Genomic DNA, 24,416 nt, shown 5'->3' with positions numbered 1-24,416 from the left:
AACTTCTAAATTAGTGCCTAGTTTATTTACAATACCAGAGATGGTGTGAAATAAAGATATGAATGGAAGATCTCAGCAATATTCTATAACATAATTCTTACATAATATTCACTTCTGAATGTATATTAGTAATTAGCGCATTAATACTAACATAGCTAGTGCTTAAGTATAGCAGCAGCTAGTGGTGATAGTACTTTCCGTGATTTCATATTGTTGTAAGTGCATGCTGTTTATGAGGGCACTCTATAGTTGCAAATTAGTTCATTCTTTGTTTGAAAATTTCAAAATGCCTTTACTAACATCTCCACATTATACAAATATACTTGTGTTTCCTTTCCTACTTTGTTTGTTAAAAAAAATCTCTGCTGTAGAAAATAGAACGTAGCATTTTTTTTTCTAGGGCAGAATGCACGTCTCCGTTTTTAATGCATGAGCAGGCGTTTTGGTTCATTAAGCTCAGTGGCACTGATAGTAAACTAAAGAGGAATGAAAGGAAGAGGAACTGAAATACCATCATCCCACTAATGATACTGAAGCTGCTCAGCTTTATTGGGAGACTGCCCAGACATTCACTAATAGAAGGCATGGTCCAGGATGTGAACTTGGTGATGCGGTGCCAAAATTGCAAATCCAGAAAAAAAAAGGCATTGCTAGAAGATTTTCTGGAATAATTTAATGAATTGTCTAGAAATACAGGGTGTGTGTGTGTGTGTGTTATTATATTTGTTGGTGGGCGAATTAGAGAGAGAGCGAACACAATAGAATAGAGAAAGGTTAAAAGAAATAATGAGATCGGGGAGTATTCAGTTACCTCAAGGCTGTGTTAAATAAACACAGCAATTCTATCACAAAAGTATATGTATCTCAGAGTCCATGAATTGTAGAATATTCAGATAGTTTGGTGTCACTTTATAATTTGGAGAATTTAGCTCCTGAATGTTAAATAATTTTGAAAAACATCTTTCTTTTAAAGAAGGGGCTAGAATGCCTGCTTCTTCAGATACCCACACACATCCATATCACATTGCTACTTAGCTGTTTACTGATACCTAGTTATAATAATTAACATTATGATTTCTTTCATAGATGAATATTATTGTTCCAAGTTCACCCCTGCAAATGAGGGAGTATACAGAAATGTACCCTTTCAAGCTGGAAGGAAGAAAACAGATTCTCTGTTCAAATTGGGCTTATGCCCAGTTTGAACAGAGAATCACTCAGCTGTGGATGGTAGCTTTCGTGGCCTCTGGCTAACACAAACTCCTCAGTGGCTTTTCAAAGCCACTTAGAATCAAGTTCCAGCAAGCTCAAAGTAGAAGCTGCAGCTGCAGACACTGAGGAACACCTATGTAGCCTAGACTCATGCTCACAGCCCCCTTTCTGATTTTAACTCTGCTTGTTTTGCACGGGAGATTGGAAGGTAAATAGAGAAGGGGTGTTTCTTTCACCCAATTTTCTCTTCCTTTTCTGCAACCCCTCAGGGTGAGCTAAACCTTTTGGAAATTGGTCAGTTATACTCTGAAAAACACAGATCAGAGATTGAGCTTAGTGACCTCTTTGCCCTTTAAAAAAGAGCCAAACAGAGAATTCCCTTTTATAAGTTTAATGGCCCAACAAAGGCAAATGAATTAACAGAACAAAAACAGTAAGAAGGTCAGTTGTGATCACTGTACCTGAGTTCATGTTCTCCATTGAAACGTGGTGTGAAAATCGATCCATGGTTAAAGCTTTTCCTGCTGAGGAGACTTCACTAATGAGAAAAAAAATGGTATTTTATTAAAATACCAGAGGATCCTATGGGGTAGAGCATGAAACATATGGAAAACACGGAGGAAAAATCTAGCAGAGATATCCTTAAATACAAATTAGTTTTTAGATAAAGAAAACAGTTTCGTGAGAAGAAGTATAAGCTATTTCTGGGTCTAAGGTATTTGGAGCCCAGCAGAGATCTCCATTTACTATCAGTGGTATTACAATTCTTCCATTCTATTTCAAGTTTTATTCTTATAAGTTTCAAAATAAATATAGAGGAGAAATTAAGTTTTACCAAGTAGGAGACTAAAAGGCCTTTATTAAACTAAAAGCATCTTAGAATTCAGTAACATCAGCTAGTGAATTGGAACATTAGCTAGTTTGGCAATATAAATGCATAATCCCAATTGTTACTTGAACTCTTTCTCTCTTTCTCATAAAGAATTCAAAATCTTAAAAATATTCTATAATATAAATTATTGTTTTATATCATCATGGCTCAAAACTAAGTACATTTAATACAGAATAACCCAGCTAATTAAGTATATTGTTTTAATCTTCAATTTAACATACATGTACTAGCATATTGCTTATCTACTGCTACACATATATATTTTCCTAGGCATTTTAGAGATACATATTTATTGAATTCCTAACTCCTACACTCATGTTTTCTAGAGCTTGAGACAGATCCTACACATACATCTTCATTGCCACCCATTTTGAACTGTATGCTGTAACAGGGCAAAAAGTTGGAAGAAGAGTAGAAGTTGAGATAGATTCAGGCTGATATATCAAGGAGTGTCTCAAGGAAATTGTGTAATTTGAGCAGAACATCAGAGAGTACTAGGAGAGCATCAGAAGATTAGAGCTTAATCAGGAAAAAAAATATCATGGGAGTAGTACCGTCTAGGCAAATGACATAGCAAAAGTGAGGGGCAGAGGATGGAAAAATTCAGGGTATATTGTGGTACAGGGAGTACACTATCAGGAGAGAGAAATTTTAATCAATTTTATTGCTGATATGAATTTGTAAACCAGAAATAATATTCAGGCAGTAAAGACTTACTGAGATAGGCAGTAATAGAATATAAGAATATAAATGCTTTAAAATATTTTTGAGAGACACAGTATGTAACTTGTCATTTTTTTGTAGTTCCCTAAATTTATCGTAAAGAAAATTTCTCTTTCATGCAGTAATGTTTTGGGAGATGAAAAAGAAGATAAAACTTAAATCAATTAGATTCATTTGGCATATCTCCTTTCTTTCCTTTTCTTCTTCCTCAAAGGTATCTCTTCTATTTGAATACCTTAAAATGCTGCAAACTTGGTCAGTCCACAGAATCATTTATGGTCTGACCAACTGTCAGTATGTTAGCTAATAAAAATATTATAATGTAGGAAAGCCAGTCTTGCTTTGGAATCCTTTTCTTATGCTATTTTTCCTTTTACCTTCTGCTCCTTCAAAATGAACATCACCACCACCAACTCAGTCTCTCAACATACATCTACAGAAAATCAGCCTAACTCACAAGATTCTTTCAATACTGCAAAGACTTTGGATGGCTTGGTGAGTGCAGGACATTACACTCACACAAATTAAGAATCAGAGACAAAGTTAAAATTCCTAACAGCGATGTGCTAATTACTATATTGCAGATGCTATGGGAATACACAGAAACAATTGGATTCTGATAGAGGCCAAGTTGAAGAACCAGTAGTGGATGAATTTTAAGAACTATCTTAAATAATGACCAGAAATTCAGTAGGTGGGAAATTAAAAGCAAGAACGCTTAAAGTGGCCAGGCACGGTGGCTCATGCCTGTAATCCCAGCACTTTGGGAGACAGAGGCAGGCGGATCACTTGAGGTCATGCGTTCAAGACCAGCCTGGCCAACACAGTGAAGCCATCTCTACTAAAAATACAAAAATTAACTGGGCAGGGTGTGTGCCTGTAGTGCCAGCTACTCAGGAGGCTGAGGCAGGAGAATCGCTTGAACCTGGGAGGCAGAGGTTTCAGTGAGCCAAGATCATGCCACTGCACTACAGCCTGGGCAACAGAGTGAGACTTGGACTCAAAAAAAAAAAAAAAATGAATGCTCAAGATGAAGGGAACAACAGACAACAGGTTAGAAATGAAGGAGCTAAGGTGTAAGCATGCAGTTGTGTACAGGAGAAGAGTGAGCACTTCTCAAACAATGTCCAATGAGAAGGTGTTCTGTGGAAAAGCAGCAGCGACAAACAAGCAAACACAAACACAAAATCCTAACACAGCCACCATATCATAGTGTAACAAAGGCAAATATTAAAAACCCCAGGTTTCTTTCTTGAAGGCCTTTTTTTAACTCCTTTAATAAACTAATGTATTTTATTACTCTCTCATAAAAGGAGCATTCCCTCATTAAAGAAATGGTTGTGCTTAGAACCATTATTTCAAGGGGTGTTTAATGGGACTGGTAGTCCATGGAACACAATGTGAGAAAGGCTGAGTTAGAATATCTTCAGTCAGCAAATGAAATATGGCTGTTTTGTTAGAGAAAGGGAGACAGAGGTATTCTACATTCATTGGATACCTGAAAATGGGACATATTCTTTCAAACAAACAAATGCACACACACACACACATTAGTGCTGATTATACATCCGGCAACACACCTGTGACACTGTAAGCTCATGAAAAATGAGTTAAAACCCAGCCTTAGTCTCTATGTAACTCACAGCTGTGTTCAAGGTTTAAAAAGGAGTTAAATTATTATTTTCACCTCTAGAAATAATTGAACATTCGTAGGTAGCATTTGATCAGATCCTTAGAGGTGATGTAGATATATATAAAGGGATTTCTAGGCAGAGGAAAAAACATAAATCAAAGTTTGTCCAGGGCTTCAGGGGGTGGTGAAGAACCTTGGTTTGACTGAATGTGTGCAGCATGTGTTGAAAATAAAAGATGAGAAAAATGAGAAAAAGCATTTAATTTTATCTGGACACTGAAGGACACTGAATGTCATGATAAGGACTTTGAAAGTCATTCTCTAGATAGTGTGAAATTGTGAGTTTGTGAATTGTGACATCATAAAAAGGAAGAAATGTGGAGGACTTCACGAGGTCAGTATTATTTATCTTCAATTAAGATAATGTGGGCTGATAGACCTTATGCACTGAGGTATTTTGTGGATGACAGTTTTGTTTCATGAGATTTATATATTTGTAAAAGTCCTCCTATAAAGGGACTTCTTTCCCATTAACTTGTGTCATAGTAAAAAAGTAGTTGCTGATACCTTGGATTTAAACCAGTGAACACATTGCCATTGAGTGGCTGCTTTGTGAGTATGTTTTGATGGCATACAAAATTCAATTTGTATTAAATTTATCAAAGTGATAGTCTGATTGAGGGTAAGTTATACTTACATATATGACATTTGGAGGGCAACTATATGCTATATTGAATGGAATTAAAGTATAAATACAATGAATTTAGAGTACAGGAACAAGAAGGCAACAAAATTAAAAAATGGAAAAAACAGAGCCAAGTTTTGATGGAGGAAGGAAATTTGGAAAGGTAGAGAGGAACCATTAAGTTAAGCTGGAAGGAGAAAGCAGGAGCAAAACTGTGGCATAAAGTTTTATTGCATCATTTGCCTGGCATTGGAGAGGAAGAGGCAGGATTCTGACATCACAAATAAATATTATTTATGGAGGAGAAGTTCATTAAGGACATAAAAGGCACATTATGACAATCAAGCATTTCAATTTAGACCAAGAGTAGAATATTTTTAGGTTTTTGAAAATGTTAACCAGAGTTTCTCCATGGCACATGAGATAAATGTTAGTTTCAGAAATGATGACATTACCACAAAGAGAACTTCTGAGACACCAGTGTTCCACAAAAATAGAACACAACTTGTTTTTGAATTTAGCGGCTTGGCTCTCTAGCCCAAGTATTCAATACAATAGTAAGTTACATTTACACAAGTGTAAATTTACTTCAAAGAGAGGATTGTGTTATACTCAGATTTAATAGTTTATACATAAAATAATGTCACTACTAAATTAAGAACAGGTCATGTATTTTTAAAGTGTTGCTTAAGGTTATCTTAGATAAACCTATAAAGTTCTCCTGTTCTACCTCCTTATAACACTAGAGATATTTCCTTCCCCAAATTCCATATACACACTGTTTTATTTCTTTGTCCCATTTCTATGGTTATGAATTCAAGAATATACACAAATTAGATATTTATAGAAGGCATTGAAAATAACTCTGGAGTTTCAGAAATAGAATTCTATAAAACATATTATTTTCCCACACCTTGTACAATAACCCATTGTAAATGATTTTGTTATTTTATTTTGTGAAATATCTTCAAGTAATATGCTTCAGAATCATATATTATTATATATCCCTTATTGAATGATATGATTTGGCTTGGCATCCCCAACCAAATCTCATCTTGTAGCTCCCATAATTCCCATGTGTTGTGGGAGGGACCCAGTGGGAGATTATTGAATTATGAGGGTGAGTCTTTCCTGTGCTGTTCTCTTGATAATGAATGGGTCTCACAAGATCTGATGGTTTTAAAAAGTGGGAGTTGCCCTGCACAAGCTGTGTCTTTGACTGCCACCATCCATGTAAGATGTGACTTGCTCCTCCTTGCCTTCTGCCATGATTGTGAGACCTCCCCAGCCACATGAAACTGTGAGTCCAGTTAAACCTCTTTCTTTTGTAAATTGCCCAGTCTTGGGTATGTGTTTATTAGCAGCATGAAAACAGACTAACACTAATATAAAACACTTCCCTAACTCATAAATCAAAACTGCAAGTTATAATATTTCACTAATAGTTCAGTTAACTGCATTTAGTAGATCACTATTACATAGATGGCTGTCTAACTACTACTAGCTGACAACCTATTATTGTCAGGTATATCTGAAATACTTTGCATGAATTATTGAATTATCTCATTGAAAACTCAAAATGTATTAACATCTTTCATTTTTTACCCAGGAGATCACTGAGGTGTAAAAGGTGTAGTAATTTGCCCAAGGTCATACAACAGGATTGGAGTTGGGATTTGAATTGTGCCTGTAGAACCTGCAATTGTTACCACAACATCACACTCAATATTATCAGAAATTTTCTAGCAATAAGCAATTGCTCTCTAGTTAATTTTTTGAATTATTATGACAAGTTAAAGGAAATAACCTAATATGTTCCTTGATCCTAGTGCCCATTCTATGCCTTATTTATATCATGTCAATGAAATACACTGTGAGTTAATTCTTCTCATGTTGCAGCTAAGAATCCCTTTTTCTTGCATAGACCTAAGAAGGGAGTCAGACCTTGAGACAGTTTAAGTCAATTAAGATTATTCATATTGGGACTAGAAAATATTAATTGATAGAGGCTGGGAAAGATACTTGAATAAAATCAGATTTTTTTTTCTTTAAATGTAAGCTGGTTTTCCTATCCAGAAATGTAATTATTTATTTTTCTACTATTTTTCTGTAAACCAACAAAGTTTCAGAATCTTTCTGCTAATGATTGCCTGTTTTTAATTACTAAGAATAGACCATCCCATTTGAAAGGCACTTGTCTCATCCCTCATCAATTCTCATCTATTTTGAAGTTGTTGCTATTCACAAATGATGATGTCTTATGCTTGAACTTCATAGGATGATTGTACCCAGGGGCTTTTTAGGCAGCTGTGTTTAGTGTCTCATGGATATCAAAAGTAATGCCCTCACCATAGCTTCCTAACAAAGTGCTAGTTATATAGTAAGTACTATGAATCCAAGCAGTGTTTTATCATTATTGCACTTACTTTGATTTATTCTTTTGTACTTCAATAGCACAATGCAGCCAGCCTCTTGTTTGTTCTATTCACTGCAGCTATGCATTGAGTTGAGTGCTTTGCAGCTATTCTTCCTTCCATAAAAACATCTTCTTTCTTGTCCTGTACCCTGGAGCATTTTTTGGATTTGCTTATATTCCTTCTGTTTGTGTGTTGGTTCCAGGATTTGTTTGCATTCATTTGTAATAAACTGTTTTTTTTTCTTGTCTTCAAGCCAAGTTACTAAAATTATTTAAATGTGTCAGTAATGTCTAAAGGATGTCTTATTTCATTTCCTGTTCTGCTTTTTAATTTTATTGTGTTAGGAATTTTTCAACCTATTGTAAATTTAATTTGAATGATTTTTCATTCAATTAGACATTTGTCGTGTTGTCTTACAAATGCGTTTTTGAGATTTCCTTTCATTTTTTTTTCATATCTCTAGGTCTGGACAAAATGAGTAGAGCCATTTTTTGTCAAAGATATCTTTTAGTTGAGGTTATTTTTAACAGAACAAGGTGAGGAAATATACTTCTTTCATTTGTGCTATTTATACATAATTAATCCTAAATTGCTATTTGATATTTGGAAGTGCATTAGTTTCTTTTCCAAAGCTATCATGTCATCTGTAATGATGTGTATGTATGTCCATCTTATAGAAGAAAAAAAATGGCAGCCAACCACTGGGGACTACAAGGAAAGCAATCATATTTATTCTGCCAGGCTCCCTCATTCTAGGCATATTGTTTTTTTTAATCATCTTTTTTCAATATAAGAATACATTTTAGAGTAGAGGCTAGTCTATGACTGTTGCCAAAGCAATTATGTAGCCAGTTGTAAAATTAGCTTAAGATTTGTATTTGTTTGTTTTTCTGCCACCCTAGAGAATGCCTCCGCTAGTATTTGGAAAGTGGGAATTCCTACTACATGACAAAACTCAAAATAAAAGAAATATAATTAATAATTGTGCATATATATAGATTTTTTATTTGACTCCAGAATAAGGCACTACTCTCTACTCTTTTTAAATGAGCTGACAGCAAATCTACTAAGCGTTTTTCCAAAGTGACTGTCTACTCCATAAGAGAAGCATACCTTTCACACATAAGAGCTTCACTGTTTCTGTAGTGATACCTCCTCCTTGTTATGCTGAATGACAGTGTATCATAATCGTAGGTTATTCACACTGATGCATGCATTTCCTTGTTTAATTGTTTACTGTGGTTGTGATGCACTGCCCAGTTAGTGGACGCCCAGTAGAAAAGAACCCTTACAAAACACTTGAAGCTATCTTTCCAGTGTTCTTGCTTGTCCTATACCACATCCTTTACCTTCTGATCTCTGCTTTTTTATTAAGCCCACCAAGATTCCTCCTTAATCTCAAATTCCCAATGATTTTCCTTTGCAGATACCTTTGTTTATAAATAGAGTTCTCTTACATTTTGTCTATTTTAAGTCCTAACATGTATAATTTGTCACCTATTTCACATTCCACTTTCAAGTCCAAAGATGCTACAACTTAGTTGTTCATTTTCTGTCTCCACCGTTGTACCCAACATCATTCTCCATTAAAGATAAAATCAGGTGTTCAAGGCCCAAATACAAGATTTTTTCTTTTTAAAAAAATTAGTCCCGGCCCTGCGCTATGCCTCACGCCTGTAATCCCAGCAGTTTGGGAATCCAAGGCGGGCTGATCACCTGAGTTCAGGAGTTCCAGACTAGCCTGGCCAACGAGGTGAAACCCTGTCTCTACTAAAAATACGATAATTAGCCGGGCGTGGTGGCGGGCCCCTGTAATCCCAGCTGCTCGGTAGGCTGAGGCAGGAGAATCGCTGGAACCAGGGAGGCAGAGGTTGCAGTGAGCTGAGATCATGCCCCTACACTCCAGCCTGGGTGACAGAATGAGACTCCATCTCAAAAAAATAAATAAATAAAAATAAAAAATAAAATAATAATAATAAAAAATTAGTCCCACGGCCCTTACATTTAGCCTCTTCATGAATTGGATTGCCTTTACTCATCTCACTGTTTCATGCTCTGCATCTTCTTTTTTCTCCCTTAGAACTCAGTCATTATTTTTGTATCTTTCACTATCTGTGAAGACATTCATGAAAGTTTTAAAAAATCTCTTAGATTGAAGACTGGTGTCAAATGCTGATCAAGGAAAAGAGAGTATTAGATGAAAAGTTTTGTCTTCTCTAATTTTTGTTCTGTGTTTAGCAAGTTAAAAGTTAATTTAAGCACCCAGTAAGGTGAAAGGGCTGGTGGGAGTCATTGAAGTGAGGAAGTGTTCCCTATTTTTTACTGAGTTCAAAAGAATACAGTGCCAGATAAGGTATTTTAACTCGCAGGAGCCACCCACCAGAGAAAAGAAAAAATGTAGGTTCTAAGGAGTTGAAGAATATTTTTTCCCTCTATGAACATCAAACATTGTGTACCTGAAAGGTACAGTCCAATGAAGATGTTGTTCCTTGACTAAGGTGTTGGTTTAAGCATAAAACTAACCATAAGATGCCTAGAGGGAAAAACTGTAGTAAAAAGGATCTGATTGCTTTCACAAATCTCTGAATCTCAGAATGGGCAGAATGCAGGCACATTTTCCCAGAGGAAACCCCTAAACGCCTGTTTAACTGAATCTGGTGACTCCAAGGCTTATGTAAGCTCATATTCTCTAGTTCTTTGACCACTTATGACTCAGGATTCTCCTTGAATTTAAAAGCACTTTGGGAACCTTTGAAAGTTTGAGGTTTAAAAAAATAATAACAAAAAAAAAATCCCACTAAACCTTCTAGGAGAGAAAGTAATCCAATGGTAGTCACATTATACATATATATTTTAAATTTTGCTTTATTATTTCTAATACTATTTCCAATAATTTCTCTGATATAACAATATATATTTCATAATTTACTTTTAGTTTTGACTATGAATTAGGCTACAGACTCTGTCCTTGACCTAAAATTGTCCATGAAGACCATCTCTAGTATTAGAAATAATAGAAATCTAAATTTTCAAAAATAGCATACACTGGTCTCTTTTATTATTTTAAAGATAAATATATTTTTGATGGTTAAAAGACTGCCTGACTTTTCTGTCTTTCAGTTAATGCATTTTTTTTTCAATTTGGTAAAGATTAAATTGAACATCAAACATTGTCAGGAGCTTTCATATACATTGTCGTATTTAATCTACTCAGTTAAATCTATGAGATAGGTATTATTTTCATAGTTAGATTGTAAAACCCTTACCATATGTGAGAGGGATCCAATATCAAGTGGTGAGAGCTGTCTGAATTCCTGGACAATATTCCAAAGATATATGTAACTTTAGGACATTGAAAAATATCACCATATTAATAAAATAGTATTTGTGAAACTATCAGATTTTCTTTACTATAAGGTTTGCATTTTGCCTGCTGATGTTTAAAGTATTTTAATCTCTAGAAACCTCTTTTCTCTACTGATTTCAAAAATTAATTCCTCTGACATAATAATATAATTTTCATGATTCACTTTTAGTTTTGACTATGAATTAGGCTACAGACAGTGTACTTAACCTAAAATTGCCCATGAAGATCATGTCTACAAAACAAAAACAAAAATCAAATATCTGACATTGGATAAACAGGCATTTCCTCAAATTCATTCTACTAAAACATAAGTTCCATTGGTCTTTTTGGCATGTTGAAGAGCAGAGATATGTATTTTAATTTAGAGTCAATAAATCGGATTTGAATTAACAATGTGAAACATGATGTTTTGTATTTTTTTACCTTACTCCTTCTAATTCAAGATTATTTGTTATGCCATACTTTCATTCTTAATCAGCAGTAACTGAATATCTGATCTGTAGTTATGATCTTATGTTTATGCTGAGAAAGACAGATACACAGTAATTGAATATTTTTTTTTACTTTCTTACTCTCTGATTCTTGATGAATATTATTCACTGTAATTTATAGTACTAAGTCTAATCCACTCTGGCTATTGGTTTTAGTAAGTTATGACAATATTTTAATGAATAACTTTATCAACTACTAAATATTGTGATAATTCCCACTAGACACTTATCAATACATTTATCATTCATATGATAGCACGATGGATAGCCGAGTTTGCAATGAAGATATTTAATGTCTTGATGAATTGTTTTGATGGTCAGCAGTATCTAAATTTAAAGTCCAAACTCAATGTTTTATAAAACATAGGCATTTGGAATTGGCTGTCTTTCAAGAGAAGGGTAGGACTTCAGGACATGACAGGCTGCCTGACACATAACATGTGTTTACAGTATTTAGGGAAAAAGGCAAGTATATATTCCAGTTCCCAAATTACCAACTTTAATAATCTATACATTCCAGTATGAATAGATGTCCAGGGTCTCTTCACCCTTTAGCATTTGTAAACAACTGTAAATTGTTAGCAGTAAACTATAAATAAACTAGAGAAAGATTACTTTTTAGAATCTAGATGACAAACATATGGGATTATATAGAAAAGTCAGGGTAAAACGTGATTCTTACGGTAAGTGGGAATTTTTCCTTGGTTGACATTTAAAAATACATAGTGCAGTTCTTTTCACTGAAATAGACATTGGAATGGAAACTGCCCAAACTCTCTCATGTAGAAAAGAAGAAAAATGTTCAAAGCAGCCTTTTACCCCTGTGCTTTGTATGCTTTGTGTGTCTGGCATCATGTGCACTCAGTGAGAATCCACATGTGTTGATGTTTACCTAACAGCGGGATGCACAATTTCCTACCACAGTGCATATGAAGACAAGCATTACATATGCTTGAATATTCCAAATAATTTGTTAGAAGATACATGTGGAACTATATCTAATATGAAATTAATTTTTCACGCACACAGAGTTCTGTAACCAGATTTTTACACAGTGGGTTGTGGTATTGTAATCCCTCATTTGTGAGCCATGTGTTTGAATTATGCTACTTGAATTATCAAAGTCATCTTGCTGTTTGAATGCCGCTGGCATCATATTTGAAAAAGTTTTATAATCAAGTCTAGCTCCTTTAGGGGAGATGTTGATACTGACCCTGTAGGTGGTACAATAGATGTTAGTTAGTGGCCTGAAGTTATTTTTTTATTTCATGTATTTATGAAGTGTCAATTCCCCTAAAGATACCAAAATTCTGATAACTTCTCATTATCTCCTCCTCCCTCCCCCTCCTACATATCTCTCTGTCTCTCTCTCTCTGTCTCTCTCTCTCTCACACACACACACACACACACACACACTGCTGCTTTTGTACACACAATATATTATCTGCCTCCTTACCTCAAAAACTCTGATGGAGGAAAAAAATTAATAGACTTTTAAGTCTGAAACATTTTAACAATTTAACAGAGGATTTGATATTTAGAGAAGCCTTCAAGCCTTCAGATGCCCAGCTGAAATGCGTCTTATCTTGTTAAATGAGAATTATTTACTGTTTCAGGCCCAAAATAATGATGCTAAGTGTATTTACTGAGCACCTATCTTATGTTAAATGTTTTCCTGCGTATCCTCATTTATCTCATTTACTTCTCTTAGTTTTGTAATGTAATTGTTACTGTGTGAAAGCTATGTCAAGAGAAAGGAGTTCTAAATTTTACTGGGGGGCACAGTGCTGCCCTGCCTCTAGTTTAGACTGGCCTTATTTTAATTAATGACTGACTGTGGTAAAGACCCATGAAGTATGTTTATCCTATCTGCACATAGTATAAAGTAAAATCTACAAGGCAGATGACAGAATCAGGGTAAAAATGATCTCTAAGTGACTACAATAAAAAAGACAAAAAATAACAGTCTTACATGTGATGTTCAATATGAGTTAGAGCCAAAGAAAAATGTAAATACAAAATGCCTTTGACCTAGCTTTTCAGTAAAGCTGAAAAAATGATGTTAAGATTTGCAGGGCTGAGTTTGTCATAATCTATTATAATCCAGCAAGTTTAGATTGCTACTGAAAATGATAATATTCTCTTACATCAGATTAAGAAATGCTCAGGATGTATATTAAGAAATTTCATGGAGAAATACTGTCCCTACTAAAAATACAAAAATCGGCTGGACATGGTGGCACACACCTGTAGCCACAGCTACTTGGGAGGTGGAAGTGGGAGGATCACTTGAGTTCGGGAGACACAGACTTCAGTGAGCCATGCCTGTGTCACTTCACTCTCTAGCCTGGCTAACACAGTGAGACGCTATCTCATAAAAAAAAAAAAAATAGAAAAAAAAAAAGAAACGAAGAGAAAAAGAAGAAATGTAATGATGTGATTGACCTTAAATTAGGTTGGCCAGATCATATATAAAGTCTTATATTCAATTCTGGGCACCAAATTTTCAATGACGCATATCTAGAGTGTAGTGTGTGCAAAGGAGGAACACTTGGAGCAAAGCAATCTGGACCCCATTTCCTGTGGCAACCAGGAATATGATATATCTGGAAAACAGGAAGGCTTGGGAAGCTGGGGATGGGAGTGGGAGTGTGGGAGGAGCTATGTTTTGTCTATGTATCCTTCAATATTAAAAAGATCATCTTGAGGAAGTATAGTAAACACATTTATAGCATTCAATAGAACCTGTACAGGGAGATTAGGAGAAAAACCTGACACATTGAAAGACAAATCTTTCAAACAGGGAGAACCACAGTAGAATATCAAGCCCGCAATGGAACAGGTTGGCTTGGTGAGTAAAGAGCTTCTCGTCCTTGGTAATGCATTTCTCATGTTTAAAAATAAATTGGACTGTTTGACATTCACTATTCCTTCCCCTATGAATGCTTAAGATTTTATACTTTAAATGTAGGATGAAGTAGAGAGAAAATAGCTTATGCATATTTTAAATATATAAAAATGTCATTCCCCCTATAATTTAATTTTTATTTTAAATGTTTTTATAGATATTAGGGTGACATTTCATAGCAGGCAATTATAACATAAAATAACAAAGTAGACTGACGCATGAATATTGCTAACAAAAATAAGATCTTATTCAGACACGGCTTAGGTTGACTTTACTTTTTTGCTTAACTTGCCAAGGTAATGTTTTTCAGAATAAATGAGAGAAAACGAATGCTTTATAATATTTAAAGGTAACTTTTACAAATGCATCTATATACACATTAAGAGGTTAGATATTAGAACTCAAGTTTTAGACTTATAAATTAAAAATAAGAAGCTATCTTCTCCCTATCATCATTCATAGATAAATGGTGTGGGCCATCTCTATATTTAATTAGTGTGTATGTTGCCATCATCCTTTCAGACACTACAATCCAAGTTTACAGGTATTGTTTCTCAAAAATATTTCTGATTTCAGAAGAGCACGTTCTTTGAGTATGTATATAACTAGAGGGAGAAGTAGAGGAGATTCAATTAGCCAATATATTTGAGCACGTCTATTTAATTTCAAAGACTTGCAAGTTGAATCCCACAGAATTTGATCTATGGGATATCTGTGTTAAAATATCATATTGATTTTTTAGTTTTGCATTCAATTGTTCTCACTGAAGAATATAATATGAAAGATATGAAATAATGTTTTAAGAGAATATATACAGGACACAATTTATTGTTAAAAAAAGCCTTTATTAAATTTTAATAAAATTTCTTCGGGCTGTTTTTAAACTTCTTAACTTACTATGCTCCTTTTCCTAGGACTGTATGATTTTGTAAAGAATTACTGTATGCTTAATGCTTCTCTAAACATTATATCCTTGCTAGATGTGTGCTGAAGACATGAGCACAGCCAGATATCGTAAAATTATTTCAACTTTATCCATCAAAATTAGAATTGAAAAGGGCATGTGAAAATTCTAGAGGGAAAAAAAGTAGAATCTTATGTTGCCCTATGAATTGACTCACTAACTCAATGAAAATAAATTACTTTTACTAATACTCATCCAAATCTGGCAATAACATAGTTGAAGCACATAATGAAAGCTATATTTCACCATATTGAAGTCAAAGATCTACAATATATCAGCAACATCATTAATTTTGACATTGTCCTCAGATTTGGCATATACTTTCATAATTTAGTCATATGTCCTTTATGGGGACTCTTCAGTCTCTAGTGCTGTTTCAGACAGTTCTATAAGAGTTCAAAGTCTAGTAGTAGACAGACATGTTAAAATAATCAAAATGCAGTTTTACAAATATTCCAGAGGAATGTGTAAAAGGAATTGTGGCTCATTCTAACTGTGGAGCTTGGAGAAGGTATTCCATAGAGATAAATTTCAACCTGTGCCTGGAAGGTTAAATTTGTTATGCAGTGAAAGTAGAGGAGTATGTTTCAGACAAAGAGAATAAGAAATGTCGGGGGGGGGGGGTAATGAAATAGGCTAGAAAATACATTGACTTTGTCTGCCTGCCGGGAAATAGGTCTGAAAATTTGCACAAGGATAGATCAAGATTTGCCTTATATAACAAATATATATCATGTAAACATTAAGCTGTTAGTGACAGTGCCATACATGTACGGTAGAAGACCACTCTGGCTGCATATTGATAGAGGATTAATACATGTTAATCTTATCCTGATTTAGAAGGATGAATTAGAAAACCATCACAAAAAGTGATAATTAATAAGCAATAAGCAACAGAGGGACTAACTATGGTAGACCATCATGATCATCTTACTATTCTTATGCTTTATGTTCAATTTCTCCTCTGTGTGAAGAGGAATTTAAGAGTATCGTGTGTGAACAGGACTTTGATTTTTTTTAAATTTTATTTATTTTTTATTTTTATTTTTATTTTTTATTATTATTATACTTTAAGTTTTAGGGTACATGTGCACAATGTGCAGGTTAGTTACATATGTATACATGTGCCATGCTGGTGTGCTGCACCCATTAACTCGTCATTTAGCATTAGGTATATCTCCTAATGCTATCCCTCCCCCATCCCCCCACCCCACAACAGTCCCCAGAGTGTGATGTTCCCCTTCCTGTGTCCATGTGATCTCATTGTTCAATTCCCACCTATGAGTGAGAATATGCGGTGCTTGGTTTTTTGTTCTTGCAATAGTTTACTGAGAATGATGATTTCCAGTTTCATCCATGTCCCTACAAAGGACATGAACTCATCATTTTTTATGGCTGCATAGTATTCCATGGTGTATATGTGCCACATTTTCTTAATCCAGCCTATCATTGTTGGACATTTGGGTTGGTTCCAAGTCTTTGCTATTGTGAATAGTGCCGCAAGAAACATACGTGTGCATGTGTCTTTATAGCAGCATGATTTATAGTCCTTTGGGTATATACCCAGTAATGGGATGGCTGGGTCAAATGGTATTTCTAGTTCTAGATCCCTGAGGAATCGCCACACTGACTTCCACAATGGTTGAACTAGTTTACAGTCCCACCAACAGTGTACAAGTGTTCCTATTTCTCCACATCCTCTCCAGCACCTGTTGTTTCCTGACTTTTTAATGATTGCCATTCTAACTAGTGTGAGATGGTATCTCACTGTGGTTTTGATTTGCATTTCTCTGATGGCCAGTGATGATGAGCATTTTTTCATGTGTTTTGGCTGCATAAATATCTTCTTTTGAAAAGTGTCTGTTCATGTCCTTTGCCCACTTTTTGATGGGGTTGTTTGTTTTTTTCTTGTATATTTGTTTGAGTTCACTGTAGATTCTGGATATTAGCCCTTTGTCAGAAGAGTAGGTTGCAAAAATTTTCTCCCATTTTGTAGGTTGCCTGTTCAGTCTGATGGTAGTTTCTTTTGCTGTGCAGAAGCTCTTTAGTTTAATTAGATCCCATTTGTCAAAAGAACAAAGCTGGAGGCATCATGCTACCTGACTTCAAACTACACTATAAGGCTACAGTAACCAAAACAGCATGGTACTGGTACCAAAACAGAGATAGAGATCAATGGAACAGAACAGAGCCCTCAGAAATAACACCGCATATCTACAACTATCTGATATTTGACAAACCTGAGAAAAACAAGCAATGGGGAAAGGATTCCCCATTTAATAAATGGCGCTGGGAAAACTGGCTAGCCATATGTAGGAAGCTGAAACTGGATCCCTTCCTTACACCTTATACAAAAGTTAATTCCAGATGGATTAAAGACTTAAACGTTAGACCTAAAACCATAAAAACCCTAGAAGAAAACCTAGACATTGCCATTCAGGACATAGGGATGGGCAAGGACTTCATGTCTAAAACACCAAAAGCAATGGCAACAAAAGCCAAAATTGACAAATAAGACTTTGATTTTGATTGCTGTCTATGGACTCATTCTTACCTTCACCTCTCTTCTTTCCTTCCATCCCAAAATATTTTTGATTCTCTGCTCTAATCCCAGTCTTTTAGCTACTAAGGAAATAGTAGTGAACAAAGTAAGAAAAGAGTGACAGGGAGTGTGTATATGTTTGTGTGCTGGGGGTTGACGTGGTGCTGTTGACGAGGTTTCTCAAATTCAAGTGGAATGAGCACATACTTGACCAGCAATAAAACACCAGTCTAATTTTTTAACAGTTCTTTTATAGCAACTAAACATAAAGACACACAGAATAAGTCCTCAGAGTTTTGCATCAATATTATCATTGTTCAAAATAATTATATTAGAGAACAGCATATGGGCAAAAAAGAAAGATGGGAAACAAGACAATTTAGAGAGGGAACATTCCAGTCTTTATAATCTAAGAAATCTATGTTTAAATCCCAATTCTCTTGCTTCTGGTGTAAAACCTTAGGAAATTTATTTGACCTCTCTTCAAAGAGAAGAGAAAAAGATGCTTCAGTTTTCTTCCCTAGAAGGGTTGCAAAAATAAAACAAATAAATACAAGTAGTATTTAGCCTACTGTAGGCCTTCAAGAAATGCCAGTTTTGACAATGATGATGATGATGAAGTTTCTTTTAATGCAAGGACACTATTAAAACTCTTCATTGCTACTACTGTTAATTGTTAAAATCAGCTTTAATTTTGTCACCTTTCAATCACCTCTTCAAGTGTCCCATCTTTAGTGAGGGGCCAGGAACTGTGATGAAGGACATCTTACTATAGGCAGTCTTGAACCATGACTGACTGAGAAAAGATACTGAATGTATGCTTATTTTCATTGAGTAAACTCATAAAAGAAAATATTATGTGGTTTAATATAATCTGAATTTCATTGTATAGTCAGTTGAGCCAAACCTATGAATTAACAAATTTTTCTCCCACAGCATAACACATTTGCTTATATTACATTATTATATACAGTTCTTAAGTGTATATTTATCATGCTAGTCTATAAGTTACTCAAAGATAATCATATTTTTCTCACGTTTTAAAACTACAATTCCTAGCAAAGTGTCAGGCAAACGGTAAGCATGTAATATCTGTTCACTAAATCTGATATACAACTAATTTTTCCCAACTTCGCCTTGAAGTGAACAAAATTTACCAACTAGGATTCAATCTACTCTTGCCATAATTTCATGTCATATGTCTCTTAATCATTGTACTTTACTGCAAATTTATTTCACTGGCAAATTTCACAGGTAAAGTATTTATCGTTGGTTTTTATTTACTCTGCGCTCATGTCTGTGATGTTCTTTCTTCACATGATGACAGATAAATAGTATGAACACCTTCCACAGAACACCCAACACATTTTCGTTCTCAGTTCTTAACATTTTTTTGCACATGGTTGATGTTCCTCAAATATTTATTAAAAATATGTAAAAGTACATTGGTAAATTTGTGTAAATGTATCTATGAGAATATGAAAACCACAGCCAATGATTATAAATGATTCTAGTATTTCATTATAATTGTATATTATCTTCTATAAAAAATTTGATGATGACTTGAAAACGAGTTAGTCAATGTTATCAAAATTCACCATGTAAATAAATGTAATTATAAAACTAATTATAGAATTTTGTCATGGTAAAATTACCTAATTTGCCCAGTTGTACTGTTATCTTCATAGACTAGTATTGAATTTAGCCATGCTAAATTTGTACTGCATGCAGTTTCAGGAACCCAGTATTAACTGTCAGATGTCACTTTATATCAGTGAAATTTGAATCACTCATTACATTTCGTCATTTATATTATGACAGTAAATCAGTCTAGGAAACCTATTTAAAGAGATTTTAATTTTAGCTAATTTATTATTTAAATAATATATATTTCAGCAATCTACCAATTATATTTATATGAATACATACTATAAAGTATGCTTTTAATTAATCAGAATCAAATTAATTTAATTAAAATCCACATTAATTTGCCCATCAACTTACAAAAAGAACAGGAGGCTTTTTATGCTTGATTTTAAAAGGAAAATGAAAAACAATGACAGAAGGATAAAAAAATGGATTTTTTTCAAAAAGTTCATAACACTTGTAGGGTCAGATTCTATACTTGATCCCAACAAAATGATTTACGTTATAAATTCACATTATGAACATTATAAGGTTTTTGAAAGGATTACTTTTTGGTAATAGCAAAACCCAAGTTGTCAAAGAAGGATGATAGGTTAATATACATCCCTTGATAATACATTTTGGTTGTATTTTTCAATAGCATGTGTTAATAAATTATTTTTCGTTCCACTTTCAATTATTCAGCACGTTCTATGTTTTTAAGTTTTTTTCATAGCTATTCTCATCAAACATACATACCTCTGCTTTATCTTTTGCATTTGATCATTCATATGAAAATATTAAATTATGTCCTTTTCAGTAGCTCAACATCACACACTGCAGCCTCCCTAAAGGGAGGATATATTACTTAGAGATAAGCAATTAGGTATTTTAAATATTTAGATACCCAAATATCATTCTACAGTCTTAGTCTCTCTTATTGAGACAAATTGTTCCCTGTTTCTGCATCCATAAACATCACCAGAGAGAACATTAATAATCCTTAGATATGTGCCTCAGTAGAAACTGGGAAATAGTTTAATGGGATTTTAACTTAAATGAAGACCAACTGTGAGTAACACTTACTTTGCAATGGATCCTTAGGACCTGAGAGATAACCACTAACAAGAAAATGATCATTTATCTTTTAGTTTGCTCTTTCTGTGTGAGTTCAAGAATAAAAAGCTCAAAATACAAAACTGAAAGAGCAATACAGCCCTCAGCGCTATTAATTGTTAAATGCCAAAAAAAAAAAGAAACTGATTTGGTCATTAACATAAACAATTTGAAAACCATTCACAGTTAGTGTTTGGTTTTCCAGTAATAATATGCCATTTTGTTAGAAGAATTGTGCTTTCTTATAAGACTTACTGTATTTCAGAAATGTCAGAAATATATCTGTCTACTGTGAAATGATGGTATCCACATACACGTGAGCAAGTTTTGTTTTATTTTATTATTTTATTTTATTGAGACAGAATCTCGCTCTGTCTCCCAGGCTAGAGTGCAGTGGCACGATTTTGGCTCATTGCAACCTCCGTATCCTGGGTTCAAGTGATTCTTCTGCCTCAGCTTCCTGAGTAGCTGGGACTATAGGCGCTCGCCACCACGGCCGGCTAATTTTTGTATTTTTAGTAAAGATGGGGTTTCGCCATAGTGGCCAGGCTGGTCTGGAACTCCTGATCTCAAGTGATCCGCCTACCTCAGCCTCCCAAAGTGCTGGGATTACAGGCGTGAACCACTATGCCCAGCCATGAGCAAGTTTTTGTTTTTTTGTTTTTGTTTTTGTTTTTGTTTTTGAGTCTCGCTCTGTCCCCCAGGCTGGAGTGCAGTGGCGCAATCTCGGCTCACTGCAAGCTCTGCCTCCTGGGTTCCCGCCATTCTCTTTCCTCAGCCTCCTGAGTAGCTGGGACTACAGGCGCCCTCCACCATGCCCAGCTAATTTTTTGTATTTTTAATAGAGACGGGGTTTCACCGTATTAGCCAGGATGGTCTCGATCTCCTGACCTCGTGATCAGCCCACCTCGGCCTCCCAAAGTGCTGGGATTACAGGCGTGAGTCACCGCGAATGGCCGAGCAAGTTTTACATTTTTGTCTCCAACATCATATATTGCCCAGACAGAGTGATGAACAGGTTTAAAGTGATTCTGATTCAACAAATATTGTGTGCACATATTTATTCCCGCCTTTTTTTCTCTCATGTTCTTGTTTCACTTTTCTCCCACCATAGCAAAGCAATCTGCCACACAGCTTCTATTCACAATTTGTTCTTGTATAGAATGGAAAAGCTTAATAAAAATGAAAATGTGTGGTAAACGAATGAACCTGATACAACGAAATTTAAGGATAGCCTTGAATTCTACACAGGCCATATACATTTCTCATTCAAATTATTTGTAAAAACAGAAAAGGTGCATTTTCAAAAAACTTGACAACTTAATGTTACTACATATAAATTCTGTTACAGCTGCCATACTTCAAGAGTTTACTTTGGAAGTAACTTGAAAGAAGTATAAAATGAAAATGATCTCTACCACACTGGAATGAGGCTTTACCATAGGACACTGCGAAGGAAGCGGACATTTCCAATGCATCCCACATCCCTCCCTGTAATGTTCATCAGGCATACCTACACCAGAGGGAAGATACATTTTGTGAAGTGTCTTAGCAGAGACCCACTGGAAATTATCAAATCTCTATTATCTAATACTTCTGAACAATGGAAAAATCAAATAATTAAAACTGCCCCTGTAAAAGAAAAGCTGAAAAGGATCAAAAGATATAATTTTTCCATAGGTTCTACTTACTCGAATAAAATTATTTAGTCATTTTAGTAAAACAAAATTCAATTGATAATGACAGCATGAAAAGAAATGTTTAAAATTGTAAAGAACAATTTGACTATATATAAAAATAATGAAATACAATATCCTGGAATTGAATGGCCTGTTGGTACATTATTAGTATTCTCTTGTGAGGCAAATGTGTCCACATACCTGAAGTGTCCATTAATGCCCATAATGAGTACAACGGATTTTAATGTGCCTGTAATATACTTAAGGGTCAAATATTTTAAGCACGTCTAAAAATTCATTTTAAAATTTTTGGCCATGTTTCCAAACTATTTAGACAGTATCTTTTGGAAAAGAATAAAACTTTATTTTATGAAGCAAAAACTTCATAAAAGTATGAAGATTCTGTTTTAGGGATATACACTTTTAATTTTTAATATATTTGCAAAACTTAATGGGAAGAATTTGATTTAAAGATCTTGGCATAATTCTTTCTCTTGTATTTGTCCTCCTTCTGTAGTTCTCGTCTTTCCTGCAGGTTCTCACCACGACAAAGTGATTGAGAACATGTGCTGGGCTTTCTTTCTTAGTACTTTTGTTCAACAACTGTTCATTTTTTCTGCTTTCCAGGCAACTGGTCAGCTTTCAAGTTTATTTGCATTTTTAAAATGATGCACAAAATAAAACACCCTCAGATCTGATTAATGCTTCCTAGTTTCACTTCTAAAACAAACAAACAAGCAGTGCAGTCCAGCCACCTGCAAAACACTAAATGAGCCTTGTGATTAGTGGGAAAGAGAGAATTCCAGAGAAATTTTGGGGGCAGGAAAAAAGTGGGCAGAGTTTGACTATGGAGAAAATTAGTTTGCTCACACATTTTGGATAAAGTGAAATATAACAAACGTTCTAAATGTCCAAATACATTTTGAAATGTGTTTTGATAGTGATGTAATGAGATATTGAGAGTAAATCATCCACAATCACATCTGTTATTAAATAACTTAAAGGATAACACAACCACCAAAAAGAAGCCTATGCAGATTTTAGAATAAAGTTGGTCTTGTGTCAAAACATCTGATATTTGCTTTTGTCTTTTCACGCCCCCACCCCCCTTTTTGAGGAGAGGGAGGTGCCTGGCATGAACCTCAGGAACTGAATGGTTCTGAATGACAGAAGAACCTCAGAAGTATTGCCATTGTGACCAACAAAATGAGACATGCCATGCAGAATGTTTTCACTATGACTTCTCATAATCCTATGGACTATCTTTATATTATAATGTCCCATAATATCTGATATGCTCTGGCTGTGTCCCCACCCAGATCTCATCTTAAATTGTAGTTCCCATAATTCCCATGTGTCCTGGGAGGATAATTGAATTGTGGGGGCAGTTACCTCCGTGATAGGTAATGAGTTTGCACAAGATCTAATGGTTTTATAAGGGGCTTTTCCCCCTTTTACTCGGCACTTGTCCTTGCTGCCACTATGTGAAGAAGAATGTGTTTGCTTCCCATTTCACCATAATTGTAAGTTTCCTGAGGCTTCCCAAGCCATGCTGAACTGTGAGTCAACTAAACCTCTTTCCTTTATAAATTACCCTGTCTCGGGTATGTCTTTATTAGCAGCAGGAGAACGGACCAATACAATATCTTATAGTACCAAAATTTCCCTAGAAATTTTGCATGTCACAGTTCATAAAGTGACATTAAAAAAAATTGGTATTCACTTTGGGAGGCAGATCACTTTGGGCAGATCACGAGGTCGGGAGATCAAGACCATCTGGCTAACACGGTGAAACCCCGTCTCTACTAAAAATACAAACAAATTAGCTGGGCGTGGTGGCGGGCGCCTGTAATCCTAGCTACTTGGGAGGCTGAGGCAAGAGAATGGCGTGAACCCGGGAGGCGGAGCTTGCAGTGAGCCTAGATCCTGCCACTGCACTCCAGGTGGGCGACGGAGTGAGACTCCGTCTCAGAAAAACAAAACAAAACAAATAAACAAAAATTGGTATTATACCAAGTCAGTTTCAAAATATACTTAATCATATGTTTTATTTAAACAACTGAAACTTATAAATTGATTTTCTGGGATTTGTTTAATGATCATTTATTATTTGCTGGGCAGTATACTAAGTGCATTTTCCATGCATTATCTCAATTAATCC

General features: G+C 34.9%; 1 protein-coding gene across 10 annotated transcripts in view; it reads left to right on the top strand.

The window, feature by feature from the left end:
• PCDH9 (protocadherin 9) overlaps positions 1–24,416 on the top strand; it is a 917,210-nt gene that overhangs the window by 343,718 nt on the left and 549,076 nt on the right. For 3 of the 10 annotated variants that reach the window (XM_016925360.4, XM_016925359.4, XM_016925358.4), the window contains one exon: positions 1–24,416. This exon is cut by the window's left edge; it is cut by the window's right edge and continues 24,084 nt beyond it. The exons of the other annotated variants lie outside the window; for them this stretch is intronic. The gene's annotated coding sequence lies outside the window, so the exon portion shown is untranslated. 10 annotated transcript variants of the gene reach the window in all.

The sequence above is a fragment of the Pan troglodytes genome, chromosome 14 (genome assembly GCF_028858775.2).
Source record: "Pan troglodytes isolate AG18354 chromosome 14, NHGRI_mPanTro3-v2.0_pri, whole genome shotgun sequence".
NCBI lineage: Eukaryota > Metazoa > Chordata > Mammalia > Primates > Hominidae > Pan > Pan troglodytes.
The sequence above is the reverse complement of the archived record's forward strand: the minus strand, read 5'-3'. Positions and strand labels throughout refer to the sequence as shown.